Source organism: Gopherus flavomarginatus, chromosome 8 (genome assembly GCF_025201925.1).
Source record: "Gopherus flavomarginatus isolate rGopFla2 chromosome 8, rGopFla2.mat.asm, whole genome shotgun sequence".
NCBI classification, from domain to species: domain Eukaryota; kingdom Metazoa; phylum Chordata; order Testudines; family Testudinidae; genus Gopherus; species Gopherus flavomarginatus.
In genome coordinates, this window is record NC_066624.1 from 46,115,130 (window position 1) to 46,134,043 (window position 18,914).

Consider the following 18,914-nt stretch of genomic DNA (forward strand, 5'->3'; position numbering starts at 1 on the left):
CGTGGCTAAGCTGGCTGACTCACCTGCCAGGTAAAGTGGAGTTAGGGATGCAGCACCCAGTGGTGCCTTGCCAAATGTGTCTGCTCTTCCCATCTTTTGGTCAATCTTCTGAGGAAACAGAGAAGACTGCCTCTGCCTTGCAATGCAAATACTTCCAAAAGAAACCAGTCGTTTTTTCTGAGCAGTGTTTGAAGGAGGCACCTAAGAAATGTGGAGACAAGGAAAAGGTCATCGTAACTCAACTTGCATCCATGGCTCTTGGGGCCACAACGCAGAGCACTAAGCACTGTATGACCACAGCAAAATCTAAACTTTACACCTTATTACACTAGGCAGTAGTTAGGTCAAGTATTTTTCTCACCCCACTGGATGTTACCCTCCTTAATACATAGAATTCCCCCCTTCATTTTCTCAGGATTCCTGCTGCTTCCAACATAGGTGGGGGAGGAGAAAGGCAAAAACATGATGCCACAGTCTCCTATTTTATATCCTTAGTTCAAGTGTCTAGAAGACACTTGCCCAGACGTGTCCGGGTGGGCTCTGCTGAGTCACTAGGTTGGGGAATCCTCCTGGTGTGGTCTTGTGCAACTGACTCATAGACTTGAGCAGTCCCCAGAGTGTTGTGTTTGGGCATCTGTCATTGAATTGGAAATCCCTTAATTACAATTCCTCTGCTGATTCATGGTTGTTGAACTCCCTCCTTGGCAGGGGTCACTAGCAAAATTATAGCATATTTCAGTAACAACCATACAGCAAAATGCATAACTTCATACACCCTCATGCTATACATATTTGGACAGAGTAACCGATTTTAGCAGATCATGACTTTTCATGTGATAACTGACATGGAATTGTTTGTATGAGATATCACAGTCATATATGAATGATGAATATGTGAGCTACAGGGGGCTATTTTGAGGTACATCATGTCACAAAAGCCCCCAGAGACTGGTCTTTGGGAAGAGCTGGCTGAAGAGCCTTCTGAGTAACTGAGAGATCCTGGCTTGGCCGGCCAGTTTGTGCTTGTGAATTAAACTTGTCCGCTGGGCTCCCTTTTTTGTGTCTCTTTCACATAAACAGAGCAGAAGTTCTTGGCCAATCCTTGACAGTGCTTGTTCAAGACACAGAGAGCCTCTGTGCTGGGGCAGGGGTAAGGGTGCAGGAGGTGGTCGGAGGGGAGGTGCTTACCTCGGGCAGCACAGCTCCCAAAGTGACCGGCAGTCGGGATTTCCCCCAACAGTGCCCCACAGGGGTCCAGGGTCAGCTCCAGCACAGGCCACACAGGAAGGCTTAATGCTCGAGCTACAGCACATGCTGGGCAGGCTTGAGGCCAGAGTCCCCATGGCAGGAGAGAAGAAGAAGTCTCGGCCCCTGGAGGGGCAGGATGGGCTTCCTGGATCCCATTTGCTCACAGCCAGGGCCCTGCCCCCACTCCCAAGTCGTCCATGGCACCCCCAGGTCAGCCAGAATGGAGCAGCAGTTTTCACTGCACCAAGTCCACTTATGGCTTACAGGCAACACCCAGACCCACCACAGCCCATCATCTTGGCCAGAAAGGAGCCTACTCAGCCTCGTCATTGCTTATTTTCCTTCCCCCCAGAACCCCGCTTCTCCTGGGCTGCAGGGAGCCATCCCTGGGATGCCAACAGCCAGCCACAGGGGTCTATCTCCCAGCAGCCAACCGCACCTCCATGGTTTGGCCCTCAGAAGGGCAGGTGGGGGTTTCCTGGATCCCAGTTGCTCACAGCCAGCCCAGCCTCCACCTCTAAAACCATCAGTCATGCCCCCAGGTTGGCCATAAAGGAGCAGCCATTCTCCACTTGGACTCAGCTTTGCTTGTTTTCCTTTGACCCAGAACCCCCCTTCTTCTCCTGGGCTGCAAGTAGCCATCCCTGGGAAGCCAAGAGGCAGGCACAGGATTCTGCCTCCCAGCAGCCAACCACACCTCCCCAGGCTTTGCAGAATGAATGATGGTGCTCTACTAACCCCACTTAGCCACAATGATGTGCTTAGTTTCTGCCCTGCCTTTCTCAGCTTGACTTTCCTCTTTTGCCCCATTCCTGCCTCACTTCCTTCTTTTGGAAGTCAGGCAAAGAAGGCCAGCAGGAAGAGCCGGCGTCCACCTGCCAATCTCCAAGGGCAGAGGAGGCCAAGCCACAAGTCTCTGAAAGGTAACATGCCTAACTCCTCTAGGTTCTCCAGCCTGACACCAAGGTGCTTTCTCCACTGCTTTCAGCACCTTCTGTCATGCAGGGGTTGGAGTTATCCCAGGGACAGGCCAGTGGCAGAAGGAGGAGCGCCTTCCTGAACAGCAAGGGGATCTGGGAAAAGGAAACCAGCATGTTTCTGCCTGGCTTTGAATCAGGGACCTTTTGTGTGTTAGGCAAATGTGATTACCACTACACTACAGAAACTCCATCTGCTTGGCTGTTGCTCACCCTGCCACAGACCGATGGACAAACCTAGAGAAAGTGGTGGCAGCCCTTCAATAGGTCAGCTGGCAGAGCAGAGGACTGGAGCCGGCACTCAGGAAGTCGTCCTTACCTCGCCCGTGTGACTCCAGCTTGAGGGAGAGCTTCTTCTTTTTCTCCTTGCTGACAAAGAGCAAGAGAAGAATGAAAGGTCAGGTGGGCCAACTCGGTGCAGAAGCCCATGCTGTCTTTTCCTGCTGCATAGCCTGAAATGAGGGACTTGTGGCAGTTAAAGGAACTGCTGCACCTTTCAGAAAACATCCTACCTGTGCACAAAGCTGGATAGAATAGCCTGCTAGTCTAGCACGCTCCCAACTGAACTACTTCAGCAGCTGCTAGGTTTCTTTTTGGCTCATTAAACCACATCTTCAGTCACTGATGGCCAATGAGAGAGCGACATCGCTTGCTATTTTAGCACTTGAAAATGCCATTGGCCAATCTTTGGATCTCTTTAATGCTGCGCTTCAGTTCATGGGGGAAAGGTGAGAGAAACCACCTTTCAACTAAAGGCCTGGGGTTAACATCCTAACGCTGTCTCCTACTGTAACACTATTTAATCCTGGCCAGCCCTGTGCTGGTGACAGTTCCATTTCTAGATGTTAGTACGTTTCAGTTACCGTTAAAATTAAAAAGTTTCTATATGCTTAAAGAAAATGCATTTGTTTTATTTGCTTATATATGGCATGAATAAATACAGGTTTACAGAACCTAGCCTGCAAATTTAGCATCTTATATGACAGAGAAAATCATGCATCGAAATTGTACATCAAAATCATGTACTGAGCTACAAATGCAATGAAAAATAAGATACTTAAAATTTTTAACGTCTTGCCTGGGGTGCCACTTGGTCTAGGTCAGACCCTGCCAGGGAGAACAGGAATTAGTGTCACATGCCTATTTTCAGGCTGTAATCTGTGGGCACCCTGCTCTGCGGGAGGGATCGTGGTAGCCCAGACTCAGGGCTGGAACAGGCCCTGATTGAGGGGGTGGCTGCATGGTTTACAACGCTCCGATGTCTCAGACAATGTGTCTCTCCCAAAGCCTCAGATCTGCGTTCCCAGAAGGCTCCTGCGCTGCCTCCGCTCCTTTCACCTTCTACAGCAAGGAGCAGCAGCAAGGGTCAGGCATGAGCCATAGGCACTAGGTGGGAGGCAGAGGCTTCAGGAGCCCAGAGTGTTTGCCAGTCTGGGCATTTTGGCTGAGACCTCAGGGACACATTGTGAGGCAGAATCCCAGGCATCTGTATGAAAGGAGCATAGGGACTTTAGAGCAGCCAGACTGGGTCAGACTGGGTCCATTTTGCCCAGTGTCCTGTCTTCCCATAGCGGCCAAAGCCAGGTGCCCCAGAGGGAATGAACAGAACAGGTAATCATCAAGTGATCTATCCCCTGTCACCCGCTCCCAGCAAACAGAGACTAGGGACACCTTCCCTGCTTTTTGCCGGCCGCTGCACATTGAGTGGATGTTTGCAGAGAACTATCCACAGTGACTCCAAGATCTCTCACTTGAGTTGCAATAGCTATTTTACATCCCATCTTTTTATATGTAGAGTTGGGATTATGTTTGCCAATGTGCATCACTTTGCATTTATCAACATTGAATTTCATCTGCCATTTTGTTGCCCTTTCACCCAGTTTTGTGAAATCTCTTTTTAGCTCCTCACAGGCTGCTTCGCACTTAACTATCCTCTGTAGTTTGGGATCATCTGCAAAATTTGTCACCTCGCTGTTTAGCAGATCGTTTATCAATATGTTGAATAGTCCCAGTACAGACACCACTAGTTACCTGTTTGCATCCTGAAAACTGACCATTTAGTCCTACCCTTTGTTTCCTAGCTTTTAACCAGTTATTGATCCAGGTGAGGACCTTCCAGAGGTGAAAGTAAGCCGGTCCGGTCCGGTATGGGGTACCGGCAAGAGCGGGTACGCTGTGCTAGCCCGGCCCAGCTTCCCCAAGCTGGTGATTTAAAGGACCCAGGGCTCCCTGCAGAGGCCAGAGCCCCGGGCCCTTTAAATCGCTGCCTGAGCCCCCCTGCCGGAGCCCTGGGGAGCAAAGCACTGCCGTGGAACGCTGCTCTCTCCCGCGCCACGAACACAGAGCAGGGGCGACGGGAGCTTCCTTACAGTGTGTGGGGGGGCACTGTTGTCTGAACTGTGGTGCTCCCATGACACCCCTTCCCCAGGGACCCACATTCACACCACCCCTCCCCCGAGGCCACACCCACAGAACGCCTCTTCCCCCCAAGACTCCACCCTTCCCCCCACTCCATCATTTGTCCTAACAGCCAGTAAAGAGTGGTGGGGCCATGGCCCTCTACCCCCCCTGTTCCAGCACCCCTGACACAGAGCTAAGCAGGCAGCAGTGTGTGTGTGTCACAGAGGCTGCTGTGCTGAGCTGAGCCAGTGAGGGAAACAGGGGCTGATGTTGGGGCTGTCCCCCTCCCCCTGCCTCAGGACTGGTTGCTTGCAGCAGCTGTCTGAACTTAGAGACAGTGTGCCCACACAATCCCTCTCCCCACACACACAAACACACTCTCTACCCCACCAGGCACATTGCAGTTGAAAAGCAGCTGGCAATCTAGTAGGATTCCCATGGAACAATGGGATAGAGAAACCTGCATCATGTGATGCTGTACCAGCCCATGAGGCTTTGCAAACCCTTCCCAAAGCACCCGCAGCCAGTTGCACAGCTACCCACAATGCACTGCTCTCTACAATGCACTGCTCTCTGTGGCCATCCAAGAGTCTAGCCTGGATGTGCTCTGGTGACACAAGGGGCATAGTGTGGACATGCAACAGCTGTTTAATTGAAACACTTTAAAGCCACATTACCCAATAGTGTAGATATAGCTTGAGAGTGAGACAAGACCCAGCTCTGTTGAAACTGAAGAACCATAACTTCCTCCGTAGTTGGCAGGATTTGAACCTGTTCAGGGAGACCCCAATGGATTTCTAGCCCATCACCTTAACCACTCAGCCACAACTACTTGCTTGAGATGTGTCTCTCACTACACTCCAGTTCTGTTCTCACTGAGTGATCAATTCCAATTGTTCCCTCAGACCAGCTTCCACAACACACACACTGCTGTGCCATTGTGTAAGTGTGTCCCTGGCTGAACTGCAAGAATTCCTGCTCATTTCCCTTCTGGCTGGAGCATGAGGAGAGTGTGTTTGTGGTCAATGACGTTCCTGTAGATTGTTGTCCATTTCCTGCCTTGATCATTCAGACAGTTCCTTTACCATCATATCCCCAGCACATCAGGGATTGCAATAGCAGGGGGCAGGTTTTCTCTGGGGCACTGAGCTTTGCCAGGGGGTTGGTGGTTCCTTTCCTTCCTCACCCTGGAGTAAACTCAGCTTTTTATTCCATCCTTGATGTTTCAAGGAATAACAAGAGATGACCAAGGAAAGAGGTGGACAGGGCGGGTCTCAGGTGAGGGGCAGAGAGGTGCAAGTGGTGGGCAGGGCCAGTCTTATGGGTGGGGCAAAGAGGTGTGGGTGGTGGACAGGGCAGGTCAGGGGAGGGGATAGAGAGGTGTGAGTGCTGGGCAAGGTGGGTCTCAGGAGAGGCAGAGAGGTGTGAGTGCTGGGCAGGGTGAGTCTCAGGGGAAGGGCAGAGAGGTGGGGGCAGCAGGCAGACCTTGGGGGCGGGGGTGGAGAGACACAAGGAGGCCTTCTGGGAGGAGAGGAGCAAGCAAAAGGTGGACCAGCAGGCCTCAGCCAAAGAGAAAGAGCAGGAGTGGGAAGTGGCCAAATGGGAGTGAGAGCAGAGCACAGGTGGGGCTTCAGAGGGAGGAGAATGAGTCAAGGGGGTGGAGTGGACAGAACTGCCCAGAGGATTCAGGGGGCCTGAGGCAAAACAATTTTGGGTGCCCCTTCCATAAAAAAAAGTTGCAATACTATAGAATACTATATTCTCATGGGATCCCTGCAGGGCCTGGGGTAAATTGCCCCACTTGCCCCCCCCTCTGGGTGACCGTGCCCTCAGCCTCTCCTCGTAAGTCCACTGACCCCTAATCATTTTTGTTGCCCTCCCCTAGACTCTCTCCAATTTGTTTCTGTAGTGGGAGGGCAAAAACTGGACACAATGCTCCAGATGTGGCCTCACCAGTGCTGAATAGAGGGGAATAATCACTTCTCTCGATCTGCTGGAAATGCTCCTATTAATCCAGCCCAATACGACCAGTTACCCATATTGAATGCAGACCCAGCAATATTTGATCAATTGGTTACTGTCCATTCAGGAGGTTCTTTCCTACCTATTCATAAAGAATGAAGATGCTCTAAGCAGAGGGGAGAGAGCTGTCCCGTCCGTGTAGTTAATCCATCTCCCCGAGAGGTGGTAGCTATGTCACTGGGGGAAGCTATGTGGGTGAGTGTGCAAGCAGTGGTGTCTCCATATATCTATAAGTTTAAGTGTGGGCCCCTTACTGAATGAGGGAGGTAACTTAGTGGACAGAGGATGTGGAAAAAGCTAATGTACTCAATGCTTTTTTTGCCTCTGTCTTCACAAACAAGGTCAGCTCCCAGATTGCTGCACTGGGCAGCACAGCATGGGGAGAAGTTGACCAGCCCTCTGTGGAGAAAGAAGTGGTTCGGGACTATTTAGAAAAACTGGAGACGAGCACATGTCCATGGGGCCGGATGCGCTGCATCCGAGGGTGCTAAAAGAGTTGGCGGATGTGATTGCAGAGCCATTGGCCATTATCTTTGAAAACTCATGGTGATCAGGGGTGGTCCCGGATGACTGGAAAAAGGCTACTGTAGTGCCCATCTATAAAAAGGGAAGAAGGAGGATCCAGGGAACTACAGACCAGTCAGTCTCACCTCAGTCCCTGGAAAAATCATGGAGCAGGTCCTCAAGGAATCAATTCTGAAGCACTTAGGGGAGAGGAAAGTGATCAGGAACAGTCAGCATGGATTCACCAAGGGCAAGTCATGCCTGACTAACCTAATTACCTTCTATGAGGAGATAACTAGCTCTGTGGATGAGGGGAAAGCAGTGCATGTGTTATTCCTTGACTTTAGCAAAGCTTTTGATACGGTCTCCCATAGTATTCTTGCCAGCAAGTTAAAGAAGTGTGTGCTGGATGAATGGACTGTAAGGTGGATAGAAAGCTGGCTAGATCGTCAGGCTCAATGGGTAGTGATCAACGGCTCCATGTCTAGTTGGCAGCCGGTTTCAAGCGCAGTGCCCCAAGCGTCGGTCCTGGGGCTGGTTTTGTTCAATATCTTCATTGATGATCTGGAGGATGGTGTGGATTGCACCCTCAACAAGTTTGCAGATGACCCTAAACTTGGAGGAGTGGTAGATACACTGGAGGGTAGGGATAGGATACAGAGGGACCTAGACAAATTAGAGAACTGGGCCAAAAGAAACCTGATGAGGTTCAACAAGGACAAGTGCTGAGTCCTGCACTTAGGACGGAAGAATCCCATTCACTGTTACAGACTAGGGACCAAATGGCTAGGAAGCAGTTCTGCAGAAAAGGACCTAGGGGTTACACTAGACGAGAAGCTGGCTATGAGTCAACAGTGTGCCCTTGTTGCCAAGAAGGCTAACGGCATTCTGGGCTGTATAAGTAGGGGCATTGCCAGCAGATCGAGGGATGTGATCATTCCTCTCTATTCGGCATTGGTGAAGCCTCATCTGGTGTACTGTGTCCAGTTTGGGGCCCGACACTACAAGAAGGATGTGGAAAAATTGGAAACAGTCCAGCAGAGGGCAACAAAAATGATCAGGGGTCTGAAGCGCATGACTAATGAGGAAAGGCTAAGGGAACTGGGCTTGTTTAGTCTGAAGAAGAGAAGACTGAGGGGGGATTTGATAGCTGCTTTTAAGTACCTGAAAGAGGGTTCCAAAGAGGATGGACCTAGACTGTTCTCAGTGGTAGCAGATGAGAGAACAAGGAGTAAGGGTCTCAAGTTGCAGTGGGGGAGGTTTAGGCTGGATATTAGGAAAAAACTTTTTCACTAGGAGGGTGGTGAAGCACTGGAATGGGATGGCTAGGGAGGTGGTGGAATCTCCTTCCTTAGAGGTTTTTAAGGGCAGGCTTGACAAAGCCCTGGCTGGGATGAATTAGTTTGGGATTGGTCCTGCTTTGAGCAGTGGATTGGACTAGATGACTTCCTGAGGTCCCTTCCAACCCTAATATTCTATGATTATATGATTAGATGCTCTAATGGTCTCTTCTGGCCATAAAGTCGACTAATTTCTGAAAAACGGAGCGTAGCATTGGGAGCAGCATCTGATGTTTTACTGTCTAGCCGGCTTGCTGCCTAGAACGAACACTCCTTGAGTGGGGTGATCCTCCAAAGTGCCTGGCCTGGGGTAGGACATTAGCACAGCAAGGGAGGGGTGTGGCAGTGACATCACAAAGGCCTTTTGCAGGACCTCAGACTATTGGTCAAAGGTGGTGGGGAGGTGGTGACCTCACAGAGAGATGCTGACATCAGCCAGGCAGGACAGGGGCGAGGGGCCAGGGAAACCTCAGAGACCCCTGTGGCTTTGCGTCAGCAAGTCTCCTTCTCCAGGTCTCTCCTTGAGGACTGATAAAGTATTCGGGTTCACAGATGTGAGCACCAGGAGGAACCTCTTTCGAGTTTTCTCCTTCCCTTGTAGTGATTTTACTAGAAAACAGCCGTCCCTGTTTAGAAGGTAAGAGCCTCCTGGAGGTTTGAAACCTGTTCAGTCTGATCCATCTGGTGAGAGTTGAATTCTAGACATGGAAAACACGAGCTTAAGGAGGCAGAATTTTATTGCGCACCTGGGATTTTGTCCCTTAGAATCAGTGCGGACATAAGGGTTTGTCCTTTTTGTTTCAGCTTTTCCTCCATCCATCCTTCCCTCCTTTCTCTTCTTCTCTTGCTTCTTATCTCCTTTTTCCTATTCCCCTCTCAACACCAGCAGGTGTGCTTCTGTGTGTGTGTGTGTGTTGCGGGGGAGTGCTCTGCAGCTCCCACTGTGAGAGATCCACCCAAAAATGTGGGACTGAAATAGTGCTTGGGCAGTGATCCCCAGCAGTCACCTGGGCCATCTTTTGGGCTCTCTGGTAAGAATCCTCAGCCTCCCATCCTCAGTCTCTATCCTGATTGGCTGAGCAGGGGGTTATTGACAGGGAGGAGACTCAGGTCCATGTTGTTCTCTTTTAAGAACAAGGAAATAAGTCAGAACCAGTTCTATGTTTGACATATTTTGTTGCTTCTCTGCATTAATTGTCTCTGAGCAGTTGATGATTCTCTCTAACATTGCAGTTCTCCTCAAATACTTGCTGAATAATTACTGTGCACTGTTGTTGGTCTGGAGCTCATCTGAGAGCACGTTATTCAGGTCATTCAATGTCTGAAATTCAAGATCCGATGGTTGGTTTGAAAATCAGGGCTCTTGGGTCCTATTCCCAACTCTGCCACTGCCTGGCTGTGTGACCTAAGACAAGTCAGTTCTCCTTTCTCAGCCTTAGCTTCTCCCTCTTTCAAGTAGGGATAATAATGATCCACTCTTACCTACCTCATGGTGGGTGGAGGATGGGGATCCATTGGAGAGTGTCACTAAGAGTAGTGCATAATATGAGGTGTCCCATCACGTTTACTCAGAGCAGATTATGACATAATAGATTAGCTGAAACAGTCTTTTTTATTTGTATTTTTTTATTTTGGAATTGTTAAGAGCAGCAACGACTTAGCTCAGACTGAAGCATCTTATCTAATTTTCAAGATCTAAGTGTCTCCTCCTTGTGTGTGATGACACAATTTAACACACTGTGACAAACAGGAGATGCTTTTGTTTTGCAACAAAATCTTTTTGCAAAGAACTTCCATCTCACTTATGATTCTGAGAAACAAACTGGTTTAGTCTGAATGGGATTTTCGGACAGAAACGGTTGGAATGAAATTTTCCCACCATCTCAATTCCTGAGCTCTATCCCTGCCTCTGGGGGGATTTGTTGTCTGTTAGAACAGGAGTCTGACTGGCGGCTTCTCTTTCTGGCTCTGCCACCGCCTTGCTGTGTAGGCCCTTGGGTAGGTCACCTCCCTTCTCTGTACCTCAGGCTCCTCCCATTTGTCCAATGGGAACAGGGACAGTTCTCGAATTCTGGGCAGTTGTGAGCCTGAGTGAGAGAAGGGGTGTTGAAGCCCTCTGTGAAGAAGAAAGGGGAGTTTCACGGTGTTTTAGCACCAAGGAATTCTAAAGTTTGCTAAAGTGTCTAGTCTGTGGAAACAAGAAATGGTCGGGGCCAAACTTTTTAACCACTGCCTTTTTAAAGCCCTTTCAAGGATGTGAGTCCCTATCTTTTAGGTACCTGGGGTTCTTTGCCAGCAGGAGAGAAGAGGTTCCTGCCTCCTTTTTTGTGGCCTTAACAAACCAGGTGTTGTGCCCCAGTTCTCGTCTGAGATCCCTGAAAAAGAACATCTTCCCATCCATGAACAAGACAGGACCTATCTTTCAAAGGGGAACAAAGAGACCCCTGGGACTTACAGACTAGCTAGCCTGACTGCCATAGCTGGAGAGATACTGGAATACATTCTTAAACACTCAGTTTGTCAGCAGCACCTACAGGATAATTTGGTTCTTAGGACGAGTGAGCATGGATTTGTCAAGAACAAATCATTCCAAACCAATCCTCTTTCCTTCTTCGGCAGGGTTCCGGGCCTGGTGTAGGTGGGTAAACAGTAGATGGGATCTAGCTTGCAGTTACTAAGGCTTTTGACACTGTCTCGTAGGACATTCTCACAAGCAAACGAGGGAAATGCAGTCCAGCTGCAATCAGTGTAATGTGGGTGCAGAGCTGGTTGAAAGCCCAGACTCCAGGAGCCCTTCTCCATATTTGGCTGTCCAATGGAGAGGGTGTACCTAGTGGGTCTGGCAGGCATCAGTCCGGAGTCCGGTACTATACAATATTTTCATGAATGATTTGGAAAATGCAGTGGAGACCATGCTTCTAAAATTTGCAACTGACACCAATCACTTTGGAGCACAGGATTGAAATTCAAAACGTCCTTAACAAATTGGAGACTTGGTCTTCTTGAGCCAAACTCCATGGCTGGGCCCCTCTCTCTACACTGGGCTGAAGTGAAACCCCAGAGCCAAACACTCCTCCTGGGCAGTGCGCTCTGACCTTGAATGGTCAGATGCTGCTTAGCACTGTCAGAGCAACTTTTGCTGGGAGATTCTCCCAGCACTTTCCAATAGCGGGAAAGTACGAAATCCCCATTTCACTGCTGGGGACAGAGCCCTAGAGGGGGGAGCAACTTGCCCAAAGTCCCCCAGGAAAAGGAAAAGAACCAGCAGTGGAACCAATAGGAAACCCAGCAATGGAACTCAGGAGTCCTGGGGGTGTGCTAGGGTGACCAGATGTCCTTATTTTATAGGGACAGTCCGAATTTTGGGGTCTTTTTCTTATCTAGGATCCTATTACCTCCCACCCCCTGTCCCGATTTTTCACACTTGCTGTCTGGTCACCCTAGGGTGTGCACATGTGTGGGTCCCAGCTTCTCCCTGCCCCCCTCATTGAAGCAGAAGTGCAGGGTTACTGCCCTGGGTACTGCAGGGCACCGGTGGACATGGGGCTGGCTGGAGGTAGGGTCTGGCTGCAGGCAGGGTAAGGGGTGCGGGGCTGGCTGGCTTCAGGCAGGGGGGTGCATTGGGTTGGCTGGAGACAGGGCAGGGGATGCAGGGCTGGCTGCAGACAGGGGGTGCAGGGCTGGTGCAGGCTGAGTGTGTGGGGGGGCTGGTTGGCTTTGGGCAGGGCCACAGGGGGGTGTGGCAGGAGATGGCTGGAGACAGGGCTGGGGGTTTGTCAGGGGCTTTGCTGCAGGGCTGGCTGCAAGTAGGGCAGGGAGGATGCGGCTGGTGTGGGCAGGGCAGAAGGTGCAGGGCTGTCTGGAGACAGAGGATGGCTGCGGGCAGGGCAGGGCAGGGGGTGCAGGGCTGGCTGCAGGTAGGGCATGGGGCAGGGCCGGTGCAAGGATGTTTCACTCCCTAGGCGAAACTTCCACCTTGCACCCTCCCCCCCTGCGTCCCCACCCTGAGGTGCCCCACCCGTGGCAGCTCCTCCCCTCCACCCTGAGGCTCCCCTCTTGTGGCAACTCCCCCGCTCTGCCCTGCGGCACCCCCCCCTCGCCCCAGCTCACCCCTGCTCCAAGCACGAGCACCCTGAGCACACCATGGCCGCTTCACTTCTCCTGCCTCCCAGGCTTGTGGCGCCTAAGCCTGCCAGGCAGTCAAGCACCCTCCTCTGAGCCACAGCAGCCCTGAGAGTTGACAATAGAGGCACCTTAGCTCCTGAGTTCCTTCAATGTGTCCCCCTCCGGGGTCCAGCTCCGATCACCAGATACTTGGGGTATGTCTATACCACCTGCCGAATCGGTGGGCAGCGATCGATCCAGCGGGGGTCGATATATCGCGTCTAGTGTAGATGCAACACATCGAGTGCTCTCCCCTCGACTGCTGTACTCCAGCTCGGTAAGAGACACAGGCAGAGTCTACGGGGAGCTGCAGCAGTCGACTCACCGCGACTGTGACATTATAAGTATAATATAATATCTCATTGAAAGGTGACAGGGCCAGAAAGAGTTAATTAACTCACCTCACCGACTGAGCTGACCCATGGGTGAACCTTAAGAACTGGTTAGCAAGATATGTGAATGAACAGAGCTTTGAAATGCAAGTCTGCATTGTTAGAGGTAGAAGGGGAGATGTTTGCTCAGGTCTTGTGATGTAGGCAAACAAGTCTTGTCTATTGCTACAGTTTTAATTCAAAGAGCAAAAAAGGAATATTAACATTAATGATGATACTTGAGTGAAATAGTATTATTGTCTATGTGTCTCTTTGAAGGTTGTGGTAACCTGTATCTGAACTGTTTAATGAATAAATTACTCTGTACTAATTGCCAGGATGCTTGGAAGGAGAGTTAAGCCTATTGTCTTCTGAGGCCGAAAGGCTGCTGGAAATGTATAAGAACCCTGGGACACGATCCTTCTTCATCTCAGATCTGCTTTGGGTTTCAAGAGGGGGAAACCTTAAGCCACAAGGATTGAGATCCCCAGTCATTGACTGGAGCCACCCTGAATATGGAAATTGGACTATAACCTATGGACTATTTCTAAAAGAACTTTTGGCAACTACAAGCTCACCTCTACTATGTATCTGAACCTCAAGAATTGAATTCAGGTCGATATGTCTATTAATCTTTTAATCAACACTCTGTCTCTTTTCTTTTCTAATGAATTTTAGTTTAGTTAATAAGAATTGGCTATAGCATGTATTTTAGGTAAGATATAAGTTATAATTGAACCTGGGTAGGTAGCTGATCCTTTGGGATCAGAAGAATCTTTTCTTTAACATGATGAAGTAAGATTTTCAGGAATCATCATCATATCTGACAGGTGTGTCTGGACGGAGGCCTGAGGCTGGGTACTTTAAGGGAACTGCGTGGCTTAAACTTCTAAGTAACCAGTGAGGTACTACAGAAGCTGTTTTGTGTTGGCTTGGTAAATCTAAGTATCGGAATAACCAGCAGCGTTTGGAATTTGTCTGTCCTGTTTTGTTTGCGGTTCACCCTGATTGAGTGACCTCAGCTGGCTCCCACGGGCAGCACCATCACACCTACATCCAGGCTGTAGGGGTCCGGGGGATCTTAGGGGCCTTGGGGTGCACAGATACCTACGTCCAGGCTGTAGAGGTCCCTGGGGGGCTTAGAGAGTTTTGGGGGAGGGCACAGATACCAATCTCCAGGCTCTAGGGGTCCCAGGGGGGCTTAGGGGGTTCGTGGGGGGCACATATTCGTACATCCAGGTTTTAGTGGTACCAGGGGGGCTTAGAGGGTTAGTGGGGGGCATAGATACCTACATCCAAGCTGGAGGCATCCTGGGAGTCTTAGGGGATTTTTGGTGGCCCAAGATACCTATGTCCAGGCTGTACGGGTACCAGGGGGTCTTAGGGGTTTGGGTGGGCACAGATACGTATGTCCAGGCTGTATCAGTCCCGGAGGGGGGTCAGAGGTTTCATGAGGGGCACAGATATCTACGTCCAGATTGTAGCTGTCCCGGGGGGTTTAGGGGGGTTGTGGGGGTACAAATACCTACGTCCAGGCTGTAGGGGTTCCTGGGGGGTGAGGGGGTTTCTGAGGGGCACATATACCTACGTGCACACTGGAGTGTCCCGGGGGGCTTATGGAGTCCCTATAGGGCACAGATACAAATGTCCTGGCTGTATAGGTACCTGGGGGGCTTAGGGGGCTTGTGGGGGCACCGATACCTAAGTTCAGGCTGGAGGGGTCTCCGGGGGTCTTAGGTATTTGGTGGGGGGCACAGATACCTACATCCAGGCTGCAGGGGTCCTTGAGGGGCTTAGGGTCTGTCACGGAGTGTGGGGGAGTCCAGTCCTGCACCCCTCTTCCTGGGACTCAAAGTGACTCTCAGCCAGCCAGTAAAACAGAAAGTTTATTGGACAACAGGAGCGAAAGATACAGCAGAACATGAAGGCACAAGCAGGATCCCGCAATCGAGTCCTTCTGGGGCTTCAGGAAACTTAGTTCCCAGTTTGGGATTCCCTGAATTCCAACCACCCAGACCAAAACCGAAACTGAACTAACCCAACTCTCTCCAGCCAGCCCCTTCTTTTGTCCAGCTTCCCGGGCAAAGGTGCTGACCCCCTCCCTCCTGCCTAGCTCAGGTTACAGGCTGAGCACGTGTCCGGTCCTAAGGTCACCTGCTGCTCTCCCATCTCCCACACAGACAGTCCCTACTCCATCACAGTAATGCACAGAGCATTTCCCGCATGGAGCAACAGTGACACCGTGTGGCCACGCAGGATAATGCACAGAGCATTTCCCTCACAGAGCAACAGTGACACCATGTGGCCATATAGGGTAATGCACAGAGCATTTCCTGCATGGAGCAACAGTGACACCGTGTGGCCATGCAGGGTAATGCACAGAGCATTTCCTGCATGGAGCAACAGTGACACCATGTGGCCATGCAGGGTAATGCACAGAGCATTTCCTGCATGGAGCAACAGTGACACCATGTGGCCACGCAGGGTAATGCACAGAGCATTTCCTGCATGGAGCAACAGTGACACCGTGTGGCCACTCAGGGTAATGCACAGAGCATCACACCTACGTAGATGCTTTAGAGATCCCTGGGGGGCTTAGGGGTCATGGGGGGCACAGATAGCTACGTCTAGGCTGGAGGCATTCCGGTGGGTATTAGGGGCTTCATGGGGGACACAAATATCTACTTCCGGGCTGGAGAGGTCCCTGGATGGCTTAGGGGGTTGTGGTGAGCACAAATACATAGGTCCAGGCTGTAGTGGTCCCTGGGGGTTTAGGGAGTTGGTGAGGGGCACAAGAACCTACGTATGGTCTGGAGGGGTCCCTGGGGGACTTAAGGGGTTGTGATTGTGCAGATACCTACGTCCCAGTTGGAGCTGGCCCTGGGGAGCTTAGGGTGTTTGTGCCTCATACACACACCTACAAACAGGCTGGTGGGGCCCCTATTTGTCTTAGGGGGCTTGTTGGGGGCAGAGATACCTATTTTCAGGCTGGAGAAGTCCTGGGGAGGCTTAGGGGGTTCCTGGAGGTCACAAATATCCACAACCAGGCTGGAGGGGTTCTGGGGGTATTAGGGAGATGTGGGGGGGGCACAGATACCTATTTCGAGGCTGTAGGGGTCCCGGGGTTACTTTTGGGCATTTTGGGGTACAGATACCTACGTCCATGCTGTAGGGGTCGCTGGGAGGATCAGTGGTTTTGTGAGGGTGCACAGATACCTATGTCCAGGGTATAAGGATCCAGGGGGGGCTTAGGGGTTTGTGGGGGGCACAGATACCTTCATCCAGGCAAGAGGGGTCCTGGGGGCCTTAGGCGGTTTGTGTTGGGCACAGATACCTGCGTCTAGGCTAGAGGCATTCCGCGGGGCTTAGGGGGGTTGTGAGGGCACAGTTAACTATGTTGAGGCTGTAGAGGTCCCATCATGGCCTAGGAGGGTTATGGGGGGCACAGATACCTGCGTCTAGGCTGGAGGGGTTTTGGGGGTCTTAGGAGGGTTGTGGGGGCACAGATACCTATGTCCATGCTGGAGGGGTCCCGTCGTGGCTTAGGGGATTCGTGGGGTCAGAGATACCTACGTCTAGGCTGGAGGGGTTCTGGGGGGGATTAGGTGTTTTGGGAGGGAACAGATACCTATGTCCCGATTGTAGGGGGCCCTGGGTAGCTTAGGCGGTTTGTGGGGATCACAGATACAAACATCCATGCTGTAGGGGTCCCGAGGGTCTTTGTGTGGCTCTGGGGGTCACAGATACCTACCTACAGGCTGGAGGGGTCCTGTGGGTCTTAGGGGGTTTGTGGGGCATACAATGCCTACATCTGGGCTTGTGGGTTCCCTGGGGGGCTTAGAGGTTTGTGGGGAGCACAGATACCTTTATCCAGGATAGATGGGTCCCGGTGGGATTAGGGGGTTGTGGGGGGCACAGATACCTATGTAAGCAGAAGCAGGATGAACTCTACCCTGACATCTGGTGGTGAATTATGGCGAGTGTGGAAAAGAATTTCAGGGGCTGATCGTGTTTGCGTAGGCACACCCACCCCGCCTGACACGGCCACGGCAGCCTGGGATGGTTGCTTTGGCAGCTGTGGTATCCCGTTTATTTGTTGTTGGGGCATGAGATGTAGAGTATTGCCACCCTGATTGTGTGGATGAGGAACTGTGAAACTGCTTTGAGACAGTGATTCTCACCACAAATTGAGTGGCACTCGCTAGACAAGGGAGTGGGCTCCTTGGGTGAGCTAGAGTCACCAATTGCACTTTTTTTCTTTTAACAGTTGAATAGCAGTGTTGATTTTTGATTCTCTTAAGAGCTGAATTTCTAGGTTCTTGAGCTGAAATCACTGAAAAGATGTGTTAGCTTGTGGGGGAGTTTGAAACTGTATTGCAGAGCACAGTAGTTGGCAGACAGGAGCAGTTTGTGGGAGTGGCCCACGGAGTGAGGTGAGTCTAGCAGTTTTGGGGGACAGCTGGAGCAGAACACAGGTCGGCTTTCAGAGCAGCTGGTGGACCGAGCTGAGCAGTTTGTGGGGAAGGCAAAAGCAGAATCCCATGGAGAGGCAGAGCAGTCGGCAGTGGACCACATAAGGTGCCCCTTTCTACTCAGGCTGGCAGGGGGAAAAACCCTGCAGATAGACTCTTGAACTCTGGGGCTACGGGACTGTGGGTGATTTTGGGTTTGCTGGACTCTTGAAACATTGGAGATATTGGACTTTGGAGCCTTGGGGTGATTTGGGGATTGCTGGACTCATGAGCCCAGGGAAAAGGACACGGCCTAGTTGAGGTGTTTTCCCAATTTAATGCTATGTTGTTTATCTCACGTTATTAAACATTTTCTGCTACACCCAGACTCTGTGCTTGTGAGAGGGGAAGTATTGCCTCTTTGAGGCACCTAGGGGTGCGTATGTAAAATTTTCCCATGTCACTGGGTGGGGGCTCGAGCTGGTTTGCATTACATTGTAGGCAAGGGACCCCTATGTATTGAACCCAGTCCTTGCTGCTATCAGTTCAGCCTGGCAGAAGGGTTCCACCTACGTCCAGGCTCAAGGGGTCCCTGGGGGGCTTAGGGAGTTCGTGGGGGGCACAGATATCTAGGTCCAGGCTGTAGGGCGTCGGAGGGGATCAGGAGTTTGGTGGGGGGCACAGATACCTACGTCCAGGCTGCAGGGGTCCCAGAGGGGCTTAGGGGGTGTCACGGAGTGTGGTGGAATCTGGCCCTGCACCCCTCTTCCTGGGACACACAGTGACTCAGCCAGCCAGTAAAACAGAAGGTTTTTTTGGCCAACAGGAATGAAGGAGACAGCAGAGCTTTTGGGCACAACCAGGACCCCTCAATCGAGTCCTTCTGGGGGTTCAGGAAGCTTAGTTCCCAGTTTGGGATTCCCTGAATTCCAACAACCCAGCTCCAAACCAAAACTGAACTAACTCCCTCCAGCCAGCCCCTTCATTTGTTCAGCTTCCTGGGCAAAGGTGCTGACCCCCTCCCCGCTGCCTAGCTTAAGTTACAGGCTTAGGTCCTGTCCCTCACCTAAAGTCACCTGCTGCTCTCCCATCCCCCACACAGACAGTCCCTACTCCATCACAGTAATGCCCAGAGCATTTCCCGCATGGAACAACAGTGACACCATGTGGCCAAACAGGGTAATGCACAGAGCATTTCCTGCATGGAGCAACAGTGACACTGTGTGGCCACTCAGGGTAATGCACAGAGCATCACACCTACGTAGAGGCTGTAGAGATCCCTGGGGGCTTAGGGGTCATGGGAGGTACAGATAGCTACGTCCAGGCTGGAGGCATTCTGGGGGGCTTAAGGGGGTTCGTAGGGTCACAGATACCTACGTCCAGGATGGTCGGGACTCTGGGGGAGTTAGGGGCGTTGTGGGGGGCATAGGCACTTGC

The 18,914-nt window shown here is 51.4% G+C and overlaps 1 non-coding gene across 1 annotated transcript; it reads right to left on the reverse strand.

Annotated features, from left to right (window-relative positions):
- Positions 1–5,375: 5,375 nt before the first annotated feature.
- Positions 5,376–5,457, reverse strand: TRNAS-AGA (transfer RNA serine (anticodon AGA)). The gene has a single exon. It is a non-coding gene; the product is annotated as a tRNA-Ser (tRNA).
- Positions 5,458–18,914: the final 13,457 nt, after the last annotated feature.